General features: G+C 46.6%; 1 protein-coding gene and 1 long non-coding RNA gene across 7 annotated transcripts in view; one reads left to right on the top strand and one right to left on the bottom strand.

Annotated features, from left to right (window-relative positions):
* Positions 1-15,451, bottom strand: part of Dglucy (D-glutamate cyclase) — a 101,620-nt gene that overhangs the window by 85,788 nt on the left and 381 nt on the right. For 4 of the 6 annotated variants that reach the window (XR_004114276.1, XM_031356198.1, XM_031356194.1 and 1 more), the window contains exon 1: positions 14,269-14,387. The gene's annotated coding sequence lies outside the window, so the exon portion shown is untranslated. Of the gene's footprint in view, positions 1-14,268; positions 14,388-15,451 lie in introns of those variants that run through there. The other 2 variants (XM_031356196.1, XM_031356195.1) reach the window with 2 other exon arrangements.
* On the top strand, positions 13,907-15,451 carry LOC116080008. Its single transcript, XR_004114277.1, has 2 exons — positions 13,907-14,060; positions 14,327-15,451. It is a non-coding gene; the product is annotated as an uncharacterized LOC116080008 (long non-coding RNA).

Genomic DNA, 15,451 nt, shown 5'->3' with positions numbered 1-15,451 from the left:
AGTCTTAAGTTCTTAATTGGTACAAAATTTATAAATTTCTTCTATTGATACTAAATATTTGAAAGTACAAGGCTTAGACCCAGTCCTTCTTTTGCTGTTATTATAAACAGATCTGAGATGTTTAAGTCTGTGAGTTTTGGGCCAAATAACAAACTCATGGCTCTGAGTTTATTGTTAGGGTGTTTTCAAGATTTTAACTAAAAATAGCTGAGAGTAGTTAACAGACAACAGTCCAGATTACTTTTCATAGATAGTTGGTTTTCAAAAACATCAGAAATCCACAGACTGTGACATTTAATGTTATTTATTCACTTGCTGAGATGAGTCTGCTCCTGACAGCTTTCCCTGTCTTAGATTGAAGTAGAAATCGAGCATCTTGAGTTACTCCGGTTGTGGCAAGACAGCCACTAGGCGAAAATCTCCTCTTCATCTACAGACAATACTGTCCAAAAGGACACACATACAGGCTCAGGACAGCTTAAATCACCAAGACAGAATAGGCAAGTCCTTAATATTCCTGTTTCTCTTGTCTGTCAGACCTTCATGGGCCAGAAGGCTGAAGACCGATGCTCCAACATTTTGAAGTAGAACTGTCCAGGTGTTCAGCAGTCTCTATCAATTGGCTAAATTTTTGGAAGCTGTGTTAGGCTTCTTATATATTCTCAATTATTATCAGTCACTCTTGGATTTCTGATGGGGTTGAAAAACTACATAGTCCCCTAGCCAGCCCAGGCATTTTACTTTTGAGAGGATGGTTTTCAGATGGCATCCAATCTAAAGCTAAGACATAGCCAGGTGCAAAGTTTTTGTCTTTTAAGTTAGGATAGAAAATAGTGTGCAATTTTATTGACAAAAATGTTGGATTGGGTGTTAAATCTATCTTATACCATATAATTTACAATATGTAACAGTTGTGTTCAATTTATATTTTGAGAAAAAGTTGTTTTTTTTTTAATTAAGCAGAAAGGGTGAAATGTTGCAGTATTTTCTCTGTCCAATCACATTAGGGTAGTGACAGGCCTGTGATTGGACAGGAATAGAGAGGTGGAGCTAGAAGTTTAGGAGTGAGGGAGGTTGGAGAGAGGGAGAAAAGAACCAGGAGAAATCATCTAGGAGGCAGATGAACAGGAAGATGATCCAGGCCCCACATGGTTCTAAACAGCCCCAGGTAGCTAAGGTTTTCACAAGGTTAGAATTGGGTTAAAGCATTATCTTTATCATTTGGCTCTGAAATTATTGTATTGGCATCTTGTAAATTGTGATCTTATTATTATATAAACCTGATTGGATAATTAAGCCTTAAGAGTCATGTTTCTACCAACATAACTAGGCACTAGAAGACTGATTGTAGGGTGTGTGGAGTGTTGCATGGAAGCGAGATGACCTTGCTAGCTGGGAGAGAATAGCAGGAGCCTACCAGGACATAGTGATGTGGCCAGCTGGTACCGGTGGGCCAGGAGAGATTGCGGGATGCTTTTTCTTTTTAATATTTCCCGCAACAGGATGATTAGGAGTTCAATGTCATCCTCAGTTACAAAGCAAGGTCTAGCCCACATGGAGTGCAGGAGACCCTGTCCCTCCCCCCAAAAAACTATGAAATAAAACAAAAATGTTGGAAGCATGCTGAAGAGTTGTCAAGGTATGACACAGTAGGCTCTTTGACAGGGACAAGTTTCATAAAGCAACCTTCACATGTGTGCATGGGCTGCAAATAGGGAAATAGCCAGATGAACATCAGATGTGAGGAGGCAGAGGATGGAGGATTAGCAGTTTCAGGCTATCCTGGGCTACGTAGGGATTCTTTCTCTCTCTTACACACACACACACACACACAGAGAGAGAGAGAGAGAGAGAGAGAGAGAGAGAGAGAGAGAGAGAGAGAGAGAGAGGCAGGCAGGCAGAGGCAGAGGCAGAGGCAGAGGCAGAGGCAGAGGCAGAGTCATAGAGAGAATCCCAAGTAGTTGTGGTGTTAGGGATGTGGGGCATAGATTGAGTTTTGGTAGGATTTAGCACTAGGAGATAGGTTGACATCCCAAGTGGTGGGCACCACCATCAATAGTGATGAGGGGCTGGGAAGGCAGATGAGACTGACCAGAAAGTCATAGGTTAGAAAAAGGAACATGGACATTATCAGTGCCATGCTCTGGATCTAAAATGTCTCCCACAATTCCCTGTATTTTTTGAATATCTGATTCCATCTTTAGGAGGTAGGATCTGGATGGAAAATGGATCTATAGAAGTAGGCCTTTAAAGGTTCAGTCTGTCTCCAGGTTTTGGTACGCCCTCTTGTTTCCCGCCATGATGTGATTAGTTGCCTTAGTCTGCTACCTACATGGACTGAGCTGTTCCTGCCACCATGCCTCTCCCACTGTGATGGACTGAGAGTCCCTGAAAGTGTGAGCTCCTGTAAACCTTTCCCCCCTTGAGTTGTTTTTATCAGACCTTTTGTCACAGCAAGGAGGAAAGTATCTAAACCACTGGGAGAACTTAGGGAGCATAGAGGAGTAAGAGGATGTTGTAAGCAATGGTCCAGCCACGATTTGGATTAAAACTGAAGATGGTCCCTAGGACCCTTACCATAGTTGTGTGACTTTTCCACAGCAAGCAGGACTTTCCCAATGGCAGAGAAATGAGAGGAAGCAAGGCATTGGAAAAGGTAAACTTGGCAGATGTTAGACCTGATGGAATTCAAAGACACAATGAGAAAGAAAAATCCTCTGTTAGGATTAGATTTCTTTTCCCTGACATGGGCAACATTTCAACACAGGCAAGCTATGGCATTCACGAAAAGAACAATGTTTTGTTTTATTTTAAGACAGGGTTTCTCTATGTAGCATCAGCTGTCCTGGAACACACTATGTAGACCAGGCTGGCCTCGAACCCAGAAATCTGCCTATCTCTGTCTCCCAATTTAATGCTAGGATTAAAGGTGTGCACCACCAACACCTGGTGAAAGGAAAGGAGTTAAGAAGAGGAACCTTAGAGGGAAATGATGGCAAGTCTGGCTTTTATAAGCTAAGCAGGGAAACTATGTGACATGTGTCTCAGAGGCTGGGCGTCAAACACCAGATCCAAGGAGGTGATCCACATGGGGGTTGGGAAGCTGGAAACAATCAGCTCTCATCACGTGGTAGAAGACACCAGAGGACAGAGCAGAGGTCAAGAAGGAGAGTGGACAGGACACAGAGACTCATGGCCATTGGGTGAGATCTCTGTAAAGGCAATGGGAAGTACATCTATCAAGATAAAGTAGATGCCTTCAGAGTCATGCCACTGTGAGGCACAGGGACAAGATGTGTGACAGTGTCTAGTTCCAGAAAGATGTGATTAAATCAAAGAACAGCTTCAAGTGACCTTGAGTATGACTCTGTTTAATGACTTCAGCACAGGCAGGCAGGTCGGGTAACAGAAACCAGATGGGTATGGGCGGTAGAGGGCTGAGTAGGGAGGCAGTGTACACAGCCAGTGTAGACAGTTCTTTTAAGGAGCCTGGCTATGAAGGAAAAGAGAGAAGCTCAATGCTAGCTCTTGCCCTTTCTCAGACAGAGAAATGTCTGAAGTTAACAGCAATAAGTGCACTGCTAGTGTATAGGCTTAACACATGACCATGAAAGACAGACAGACAGAGAGACAGGGAAAGAGGGAGAGGGAGGAAGGGGGGAGAAAGGGAGAGAAAGAGAGAGAGAGAGAGAGAGAGAGAGAGAGAGAGAGAGAGAGAGAGAGAGAGAGAGAGAGAGAGAGAGAATGAGCAATGGGTGGAGGGAGGATCCAGGAGAGATGAGATAGCCCTGGGCAGGATCACACCTCTCCTTAACATGAGAAAGATAAGTGGAGAGGAGTTGGGGTGATTGCCAGGGTGGGCCTTGGTACCTCAAATTTCCTACAGCTTCAGTGTCATTCAGGCACATCAATGGTCAGGATCTATCCTGTGCCAATGACAATGAAGTTTGAGAAAGGCTTAAGGAGATATGACACCAAGGGACAGGGAACTATTGAGGGACGAGTGGAAGGGTTTCTAGGCAGCCTTAGGGACCAAGACTGTTAATAGTTCAAAGAGGACATGATCAACCAAGTTCCTCCAGCATAGTTAGCTCTGGGGAAGGGGCAGACAGAGGTATTCCAGATGTGGGGCTCAACTGGTTGGGTTTGGACAAAAAGGTAAATACACAAAAATAGTTGGAGGGGGGGTCTATAGCATAGAGAAGAAAAATGACCACCTTAGGCACATGAGATTCCCACTTCATTTAACAGCTCAGATGCTCAGCTGAGAGAACACAGTCATTCTGTATATGCGATAGAGTTCATCTTCAACAAAGAAAGTGACTAGCTCTAAATGATATAATAGCAGAAAGTGCTAGGATGAGAAGGACCAAGCAGACATGGTTCAAATTTAACTCCAATATTTTTCTTTCTGAGATTAGCCTCTTTTTTTGTCTATAAAATATGAAACATTCATGCTCTGTAGAGTTTATCAGATGAGAAGAGAATATTAATGTATATGTCTCTGCAAAACTCTATTAGAGCCAAGGCTCACAATTCGGTACCTTAATTTAGTAGGTGCATAGTAGGCACTTTGAAAATATGTTTCTCTCTTTCTATGTTAATATTATTCATCAAAGCACATTCTGTGCCCCAAGCTAAGATCTTCTGAGACGTTGGTCTTTGTTTTCAGTCTTAGTTTTGTACAACAATGAGAACAGAACACTGATACATTCATCCCTTTATAATTTTTCACTGAGCCAAGTTAAGTTATGATTTGACTTACTGAAATCTGGGTGTAAGTACTGAGAGTGAACTCTAGAATTGCAAAGATTAGACCCTCATTTCTGCCAGTCCCACCAACAGACATGTGAGCCAGTATGAGTCAGCTTTCTGTTACTGTAAAAAATATCTGAGATCAATTAATTTATAATGAGGAAAGGTTTATTTTGGCTCACAGTTTCAAGTGTTTCAGAGGGGTCTTTTGGGCCTGAGTAGAGGCAGAAGATCATGTCAGAGGGATAATAACAGAAAAAGTATGCACCTTATAACTGATGTGAAACAGAGAGAGGGAGAGGGAAGGAGGAGGAAAGGAGGGAGGGAGGGATATAGAGACAGAGAGACAGAAAGACACACACACACACACACACACACACACACACAGAGAGAGAGAGAGAGAGAGAGAGAGAGAGAGAGAGAGAGAGAGAGAGGAGTGATAAGGTCCAAATATCCACTTTAAAGGAATGACGTCAATGACCTAACTGCCTCCCATTAGGCCCCATCTCTTCAGCTTCCATTACCTCTCAATAGCATTTTACCTTGTGACCAAGCTGTTAACCCATAGAGCATTTTGGGGTACTTATATAACCAGAGTGCCTAGAGTGTTGAACCTTGTAGAGAATTACTGGTGAGATGGAGGAGAAGGTCCCCTCCATAACAGAGACCAAGATGGGTCCCCAGGCAACAGAAGGACACTGCTTCTTCATCGATCACCAAAGACCCAAGATCGCAAAGGGCAGTATCTCTCTAGAGAAGTTGTCCAAAGATCCAGAAAAACACTATTCAGAACCCAGTGCCACTGTTTCTGGGGTATCTGAGCACAGTGGGCACAAGCTGGACAACCATAGGCAGTCTGACCAGCCAATAGGAGCTAATTCTACTAGAGGTGTTCAAACACTTCAAATACTACAGCCAAGAGCTAGCCCTAGATGTGCTAAAGAAGAACCCGGGGGTGAAGCCGACATCCAGCAGGCAAGCAGCAGAGCCTGGGTGAGACTCAAGTCCAAGAGACACATCTATGGGGACATGGAGCAGAGACCACATGGAACTGTACAAGCGATGTATTATTATAAATAGGTACACTGTAGCTGTCTTCAGACGCGCCAGAAGAAGGCGTCAGATAGGTGAGGTAGGTGTGGTGCTGAACCAGGGCGTCCTGAATTTAAAATATACCTCTTGTAATTACGTCAAGATGTGGTCTCTCGTGATTCCTTGGGTGTACGTCCTCCCGAGATTTGAGTGGGGGTCTCCCCCAGGGGTCTTTCAGTTCACAATCAGCAAGACTTCTGCAGGTAAAGACAGTAGCCACGTAACCTGGCAACTGGTTACGTATTCTGGTTCAATCCCAGAATATACATTGTGGTAGGAGAGACCAACTCCACAAAGTTGCCCTCTGCCTTCTGCAGGGCATTGTGACACATGCAAGCACACATACAATGATTTAAATTAAAAAAAAAATAAAGAAAACAAGGTTCAGTTTTTCAGAGAGCTGTGCCTAAATGGTAACCTCAAAGCTACAAGTCGTTTAGTGTCTCCACAAGTCAGTTTCCTTCAAGAGAGCAGCTGAGAGGAGCCAAGCCACCGGCTCCCTGAAGGATGAGAGAGATTTACAAATGTTGAAGAAAGCTTTAAAAGCTATAAAGTGAGGTACAAGTGATGAGCTACCTCAAGACAGGCTGGAAAATCCTTAAAACCCAAATAACAAAATGCACTCTTTTTTTTTTTTTAATTGCAAATACCATCTAGCAATTTGGCAGATATCCTAGAAAGCCTGTAAAATCTGTCAGGGAGAGGGGTACATTTGGATTTCTACATCTGTCATCCTTTACTGAAGAAGGGAGACTTAATTGAAATTAACTGGACAAGTTCAGTCCTATGTAGCTGGTGTGGGCTTGTATGTGACACCACATTCATACACACATGCCCACACACACGCACACAAGTGCACAGAGGTTTGTGGGACACTGGGCTGTGTCAGGAAACTTGGTAAGGTTAAGTGGGTTGGAAGCCCTGGAACCTAGAAGAGTAGGTAGGAGTTTCACTTGCTTCCTACCAGGCCTCTGTCATGTGACCACACTCCCTACACAGGAATGTGACCTGTGGTCAAGTAGATCAGAACAGAGTTCTCCGCACTAATGAGGTATCTAGAGGCCCTGAGGGTTCTAGCCAATAAGCTTCTCTCCTCGGACATTCCTTCCTGCACAAGGTATTTAATCTCTGGTCCACCCTGAGGAGGTCCTATGCACCCATTTTCCACAATGAACAACCAATTAACAGTTTGGAACCAAGGGCTGTCTCTTTCATCAAGAACAGCTATGGGGAACATGGAGAACACCTTTGTCTACAGAGCTGCATTGCCTAAGTATCCCGCAGAAGGCCCCTCTGCTCACTACTAAGCTTAGGACTCAGTACAACTGATCTAAGCTGGAGTTCCTCTTTCCGCATCCCAGGGCTCCTCAGCCCAAGGGCCCAACTCTGTTACCAATTCCCTTTGACCCAGCAGTGTGTAGATGTCCAGAAGTTTAGGAGCCCCCAGCCCAGGCTCCTCATCGCAGGCCCGTGGAGCCTCCATCCTATCCTCTGGGTTTCCAGTGGCAACTGGACACCCAGGATTCAGGGAACCCCAGCTTTGGACTTCCATATCTTAGGTTGTGTTTTCCCACCCCCTGAGCAGTACATCGGCACTTCCCTCAAGCATAGTACCCAACAGTGGGTGTAGGGTAAATGCAGTCTCCAGTCTCCATGTTTCACCTGCCCAAGTGGTGTTCCCATACCCTAGTAGCTGGGCGAAATGCAAGACCACAGAGGTTCCCAATAGAAAAGAATTCTTATTAGAAAGACCAGGAGCAGCAGCAATCTGCCATAGCCATGGGAACTCACCAAGTACAGAAACAAGTATGGCCACAAGGAATTCAAAGGTTCTCAATTCAAGTGAGCCGGGGACTTCAGTTGCCTGTTGACACAGGAGTCCTATGTGACAGATCTTTCAGATACGCCCATGAAATTCCCCAAGTTTTCTTATTTGCCCACATGGATACATCACGCCAAGTCAAGGACCCATGACTGAAGTATTCTTTAAGGTTGTTATGATATGAACTGTTATGGAAGGCTTGGTTCCCAGTGGGCAGTGTTCAGGCATGGGGCCTGTACTGGCTAGTTTTGTGTGTCAACTTGACACAGGCTGGAGTTATCACAGAGAAGGGAGCTTTAGTTGGGGAAGTGCCTCCATGAGGTCCAGCTGTGGGGCATTTTTTCAATTAGTGATCAAGGGGGTAGGGCCCCTTGTGGGTGGTGCCATCCCTGGGCTGGAGGTCTTGGGTTCTATAAGAGAGCAGGCTGAGCAAGCCAGGAGAAGCAAGCCAGTAAAGAACATCCCTCCATGGCCTCTGCATCAGCTCCTGCTTCCTGACCTGCTTGAGTTCCAGTCCTGACTTCCTCTGGTAATGAACAGCCATGTGGAAGTAAGCCAAATAAACCCTTTCCTCCCCAACTTGCTTCTTGGTCATGATGTTGTGCAGGAATAGAAACCCTGACTAAGATAGGGCCTGTGGGAGGGAATTGCCTCCTGTGCACTTGGGCCTCATCAATAGGCTTTGGGAGGTGGTGGAAAACACAGAAAGTCGGACCTCTTTGGAGGAAGTTGGTACTTGGGGGTGTGCTAGGGACAAGCCATTTCATCTCAGTCCCTTCCTCGATTTGTTTTCCTGGCTCTTATGAGTTGAGCTGCTGTCTTCTCCCACCTGCTTCAGCCATGTTGAAAGATCCTGGAAATGTCCAGGTCAAAGGACTATGGACTGGATAGATGGAACCTTTGAAATCATAAGTGCAAATAAACTTTTCCTCCTTAACGTTGCTCATGTCAAGGGTTTTGTCATATGAATGGGAAGCTAACACAAAAATTTCTTTTTTCTTTAAGATGTAGTTATTTATTTTATGTACATGAGCACACACTGTAGCTGTACAGATAGTTGAGAGCCTTCATCTGGTTGTTGGGAATTGACTTTTAGGAACTTGCTCCGGTCAACCCCACTTACTCCCTTTGGCCCCTGCTTGCTCCAATGCCTACTTGACTCCGGTTGGCCCTGTGCTCTGGCCCCAAAGATTTATTATAAATAAGTACTCTGTAGCTGTCTTCAGACACACCAGAAGAGGGCGTCAGATCTCATTATGAGTGGTTGTGAGCCACCGTGTGGTTGCTGGGATTTGAACTCAGAACCTTCGGAAGAGCAGTTGGTGCTCTTACCCGCTGAGCCATCTCACTAGCCCCCAAAAATTCTTTATACAAAGAATGCATAAGTCCAGCTTAGCTTTCAGCTAATTCTTTTTTTAAAAGATTTATTTTATTTTATTTTATTTTATCTTATGTGTATGAGTACACTATAGCTGTACAGATGGCCGTGAGCTATCATGTGTGTGGTTGCTGGGAATTGAACTCAGGACCTTCTGCCGGCCCCACTTGCTCCGACGTATTTCACTGTAGCTGTCTTAGACGCACCAGAAGAGGGCGTCAGATCTCATTACGGGTGGTTGTAAGCCACCACGTGGTTTCTGGGATTTGAACTCAGGACCTCTGGAAGACCAGTCAGTGCTCTTAATGGCTGAGCCATCTCTCCAGCTCTCCTTCTGCTCCTTGCTCCTGCCTTTAATTCCCCTTCCTTTGACAGTGCTTAGCTCTTTCCCTCCCCTCTGGGCCAATCAATGCCAACATGCTGCTTCCCACCAGCATCACCTCTACTTGCTGCCCTCCCTAGCACACATACATGCTCATGAAGTCAGGGAGACGGCTGTTAGTAAGCCCCCAGGTTAATCACAGAGATTGAGAAGAGGCTTCCCAGAGTCGAAGGGCTTTCCGCCTTCTGCACAGGTCAGAAGTATGCTGCCCAGGGCTCCTGTGCTAAGGTAGACTTGGCTCCCCCAGTGGTGACTGAAGCAAGCTGACTCTCACCCACAGCAATCATCTCTCAAAGGCATGAGCCCTGTGGTTATCTGGCCAACAACCCTAGGCCTGCATTGGCTTGGACTGTCCTCTCCTGGTGCCACTCCTGAAGTCTGCCACTAGCTTCATTCCCTCCTCCCTAGCAGGTTGTGGCCCAAAGTCGACAGCCACTCAAGGCCTATGATTTCAGTTTCCCCTTTGCTCTCATGTGATCCTGGGGTTCTCAAGGACAGGAAGATGCCTTGAATAGCCATCCTAGGAGGGTGGATGTTAGCATTCTGTATAAAGTCCAAGAGGTTGTCCAGGACAAGCAGCAGAATCCATCTCAGTTTTTAGAACGCCTTATGAAGGCTTTATTACAGCATACCAATCTGAACCCTGAAAACCCAGAAGGTAAGCAACTTCTGATGACCTACTTCTTTTCCCAGAGCTACCCTGACATAAGAGTTAAACTTAAAAAACTAGAGAGTGGACCCCTAACTCCACAGGCAGAAGTCTTAGTGCTGGCTTTCAAAGTGTACCATGGGAGAGATGATAAAGTCTGCAAACAATAATACCATATGCTGGCAAAGGCTGTTGACCAGCCCCAGCCACTGCACCAGACTCATGGTCTCCTAAGACTCATAGAATACCAGGTACCTGCTACAAATGTGGTCAAAAAGGTCACTGGGCAAAAGCCTGCCCTAACTTCCATAAGCCAAGAAGGCCATGCCCTAGGTGCCATCAAGAGGGGCATTGGGCTGTTGATTGCCCTCATGTTATGCAGAACAAGGGGACATCACTCCCAGATAACCCTCCAACTGATCTCCTAGGCTTGGCTGTGGTCCCCTGGCCCAACCACTGCCATCACTAGCAGGGAGCCCCGGGTAGATATCGTGGTATGTAGGCGGCCCATCTCCTTCCTCTTGGACACTGGAGCCACTTACTCGGTCCTGATGGAGTTTTGGGGACTCACTTCTCCTTCTCGTTTTCCTATTGTCGGGGTAGGACAACCTCTCCAGACCCCACCACTTAGTTGCATTTTTAGGGATGTACCTCTCACCCATTCCTTTTTGGTAGTACCAACATGTCCTGTCCCCTTATTGGGAAGGGATCTTCTAGCTAGGCTGGGAGCCTCTATTTCCTTTGCTCCCCACATTCGCCTAAACCCAGGCTCGCCAGCGGTTCCTCTGCTCCTTCTCCTAGCCAAGCAACCTACTAACACTACTATGTTATTTCCCTTACAAGCTTCTCAGGTAGATCCCCGAGTCTGGGATGTCCAGAACCCCTCTGTTGCTAAACACCATTCTCCCATTGTCATTCAATTACTAGACTCTACCAGGTACATAACTCAAGCTCAATACCCTCTCTCTCCAGAGCCTCAGGGGACTTAAGCCTATTATTTCTGACCTCTCGAGGAAAAAAACTCCTTTGCCCCACCTCTTCTCCCTTTAACACCCCTATAGTAGCAATTAAGAAGCCAGATGGTAACTATCGCCTGGTTCAAGACCTCAGATGCATTAATTCTGCAGTGGCTCCTCTCCATCCTGTTCTGGCTAACCCTTACACACTTCTTTCCACTATCCCCTCAGGGTCTTCCATTTCTCAGTCCTAGATCTCAAGGATGCATTTTTCTCTATCCCTCTAGATGCCCAGTCACATTCCTTACCACCCTCAATCTTCTGGTAAGGTAGAAAGAACTAACCACTCTTTAAAAACCACTCTTGTTAAGCTGTCACAGGAACTTCATCTTGATTGGGTTAAACTCCTACCTCTGGCTCTTTTTAGGTTACGAGCTCTCCCAAAGCGACCTCTCCTCATCTCTCCCTTTGAACTCATGTATGGACGTCCAGTCCTAACTCCTGGTCTTTCATCTAAATGCTCTCCCCTCTCAGACCATCTACTTACCCTATTACTTTGCCACCTCTGTTCTCTCCTATGGAACTTTGCTGACCAACATCTACCTCAGCCATACACTGACTCCTGTCCACTGCCTATCAACATTGGAGACCAAGTTCTTCTATCCCTTCCAGGTCATCGGCCCTCACCCTCTCTCTCAAATGGCAGGGCCCTTTTAAGGTAATTCTTGTGACCCCTACAGCTGCTAAACTCAAGGGACTCTCTCATTGGGTCCATCTGTCTCACCTCAAACCTTTCATTCCTCCACCTAAAAATGACTCTTCTTCATACACATCGATCTTAACAGGACCATGCTCTGTTAAGCTCCAGAGGACAACGAGACCGCCCACCTTGTCCCCAATCCCAGAAAATGAGACTCCACTCTGGCAGCCAAGCTTAACCTCAACTGGATTAGACATGGGTTTCTCATCCTCCCACTGTTGTTCATTTCTATCCAGGGTAGCCCTTATATCTGGAGATTCAAGGTTCAAGAAACCACCACAGATAACAAACAGTCTTTCCAAATAGGGTCAGGGAACTGCTCCATAGCCGGATGCCAGGAACCAATCCAAATTGCTATCATCCTGGTATCTGTAATCCCATCTAAATATTATGATCTCTATACTTGCTTTCTCTTTGACCAGACAAAAGATTATTGTAGAAGATGGCCAGAGGAATACGGGGGCTGCCCATATTGGTCTTGTCAGATACATATGCTAGGATCACGGATCAATCATTTCTTCTATCAACACTGCAAGACACTTTTTTTCTACATACAAGACCCATGGGATTCCAGGTGGGAGACAGGAGTTGTTGGTAAGCTCTACCGTAAAAATCAGCCCGGGTCCTCAGTAAGTACCATCCATACCCAGAGAAAATATGTCTCAATTGCCCAACCCCTGGATATTGGAAAAGCAGGGGAGATAATCAAACACTCCTCTGAGTTCCTTACCTCTTTGACATCACCCTTTATAAATGGCACTAACTTGTCATTTCGCCTTTTACTTCAGACCTTGACCTCAGCATACCAACTCCTTAATGTCACCAGACCTGGACGCTTTAAGGATTGCTGGTTATGTGTATCCCCTGGAACTCACAATTGTCACTTACAGCATCTCTGGTGATACTGTTAAGTAACATTACCCCACCCTTTGTCAGCTGCCCTGACTCCAATGTCACCACGACTCCATACCTTACCTCTGTCCCTCTCTTTGGCGTGGCAAACTGTTTTAAGGCCTCTGGGACTCATTCAGTAGGAATGCTCCCTAGACTGCAACAGAATCATAACCCTTGATATATCAGCTCTGCCACAATGCCCTGCAATCCAAAACACATCAATTCTTTGTGGCACTCAGGCATATCCTCGCCTACCTGCCAGCTGGTCAGGAGTTTGCACATTAGTACTTCTTTTCCCTGAACTGGTAGTAATCCAGGGAAACGAGCCCTTGCTAATCCGAGTTGTAGATATGATAGCTGCCCAGCATAAGAGGGCAGTTCAAGTTGTGCCACTCTTGGTTGCTACAGGAATACCCACAGGTGTTGGTACTGGAGTTGCAGGGATAAGGACTCCCATGACCCAATATAATACATTCACTTCCCAGTTTCAAGGCGATTTTCAAAAAATTTCTGAAACTGTGCTTACTATCCAAAAACAGATCAATTCTTTGGCAGCCGTGGTGCTTCAGAACAGACGGGGACTAGATATCCTGACAGCTAAAGAAGGTGGTCTTTGCCTGTTCCTCCAAGAAGAATGCTGCTTCTACGTCAACCAATCCGGGATAGTAAGAAATAAAATCCAGGAGCTATAGTCATACATAAAAAATTTCAGGGACCGTGAGACCTCCAGTTCTGGGATTTTTGAAACCTCATATGGAAGTGGATATTCCCTTTTGTAACTCCTCTCCTAGTCATCTTCCTGGTGTTATTATTTGCTCCCTGCCTCATTAATCTTGTTTCTACATTTCTTCAACGACAAATACAAAAAATTTCTAACCAAACTATTAATCAGCTCCTGTTACAGGATTACCAGCCACTGCCCACAGATGAACTGTTGTCCACAGAGGAACCTGATGTGAACGTTCACTAAGTGGATCCCGAAGGTGAAAGCCAGCCAATCCCCCATTGATGAGCCACTAGACAGTAGGAAGTAGCTTAAGAGACACGAAGCCCTCCTTCCCTTTTCACCAACGACTTCCCCTTCCCTTTTTCTTCTCTTTATAATAACAAAAAGGGAGTATGTTAGAATCAGGGCCTCCAAAACCCATGATGTCACATGGGCGGGCCTCACAGACCTGTTGCTAGGGCAACAGCCGCCATATTCCCAGAATCCATTGGGCTCACGTCCCACCTTTATCTCAGGCTACTACCTCAGAACCCATATGTAAACGGGAAGGGACCGTTCCTCTCTCACTCTCCCTCTCTCCCTCCCTCACTCCCTCCCTCTCTCTTTCCCTCCCTCCTCTCTGGAACTGTTTGGGCCTAGTGTGTGGTATGTCCTGACGAGAGCCGCTATTGTCCCCAGTGACCTATGCAGAGATTTGACTTTTCAAGGGGAGGCCCAGATGGATTCCAGCAGAGAGTCTATTAATTGACTTTGGCTTATAGCCCCTGGAGCAGCTTCCTCAAACCCTTGAGCTCCTGGGGTCGGGTTAGAGTGGGGTGTGTGGACGTCGCTGCTGCGTTCGCTGCTGACTTACTGTTGGTTTGAGAGGTCTGGAGTAGACTGACACACAATTCTTCCCTTTGTTTCCTCAGCCTTGCAGGGTGAGCTTCCTTCTGAAAGACATAAAGCTCCCTTTCTTCAGCTCACAGGGGCTTCTGGAGCTGCCTGCTGCCGCCGCCACCCCCGCTGCTCCCGCCGCCGCCGCCGCCGCCGCCGCCGCCGCCAGCGGCTTGTTCTGACCACTGCCGGCCTGTTCTGACCAGCTCGGGCTCTGAGCTGCACGCCTGGGCCAGCCTCAGGCACCACTGGCTGCTACAGCTCCGCTATCCTGCAGCCTGTGCTCCGAAGTACCGGGGTGGTGACTTCCACAACAGGGTGCCAGCCCTGGTTCTTAAAGCCACAGAGCTGCTGGTGGCTGGAAGAACCCTCTAAGGCTAGCTCCCTTTGCGAGAGTTTCTTGCCTTCCCTGGGCGGCAAAGGAAGCACGACAGTCCCAGAAATTCTAATGCCACAGACCTAGGAAGTCACATAAGCACTGACAAGTTTCACAACTACCTTGGTGATTCCAGAGTGAAGCCAGACTCTGGGATCACCGTCTGTGCTGTCCAAATGTCAGGCTGCACCGGGCCATTTGGGGTACAGGCGAAAATGCAGGTACTGATCTGGGGGTCAGGCTCCTGTGGACCAATGGCTGCTGGCCCTGAGTCTGTGCTGGGTTAGGCAGGGGTGGGTGTGAAGCCTGGGTAGGTAGCTCTCCATGTCCCCTGTGCTCATCTGAGGCTTAACTGAGATAATAGAACACTACACTAGCACTCAGAATATGCTTGAAAGACACTGGCAGGCCTGTGAATTTTCCCCCTTGGTCTGGATGCCTCCAGTGAGGAAGAGCAGGTTCTGCTTTCTCTTGCCTCAAAACTTTCAGGACTTCCCTTCAGACCCAGCCTTAATCCCAGCCACACAAGGTTCTAAAGCAGATGGTGCCAGCCTGCCCGTGTGGCTTCACCTTCTCTGTCTCTCCTGAGCCTCATACCCCACCCCAGCACAAATCACACACGTAAGCATATTGCAAGTCCTTTTGGTGCCAGGCTTGGCAAGTCTCTTCCTGGTCACTTTTCCAACTCTTTTGCTGCGTCTGGTTAGCTCCTTCCCCTCCAGGAGGAATTGGCACAGGTGTGCCTCACCCTTTGTTATAAGACAGTGAGAAGACACCAGCTGTA

The sequence above is a fragment of the Mastomys coucha genome, unplaced genomic scaffold (assembly GCF_008632895.1).
Source record: "Mastomys coucha isolate ucsf_1 unplaced genomic scaffold, UCSF_Mcou_1 pScaffold6, whole genome shotgun sequence".
NCBI classification, from domain to species: Eukaryota; Metazoa; Chordata; class Mammalia; order Rodentia; family Muridae; genus Mastomys; species Mastomys coucha.
This window is presented reverse-complemented; position numbering and strand designations above follow the sequence as displayed.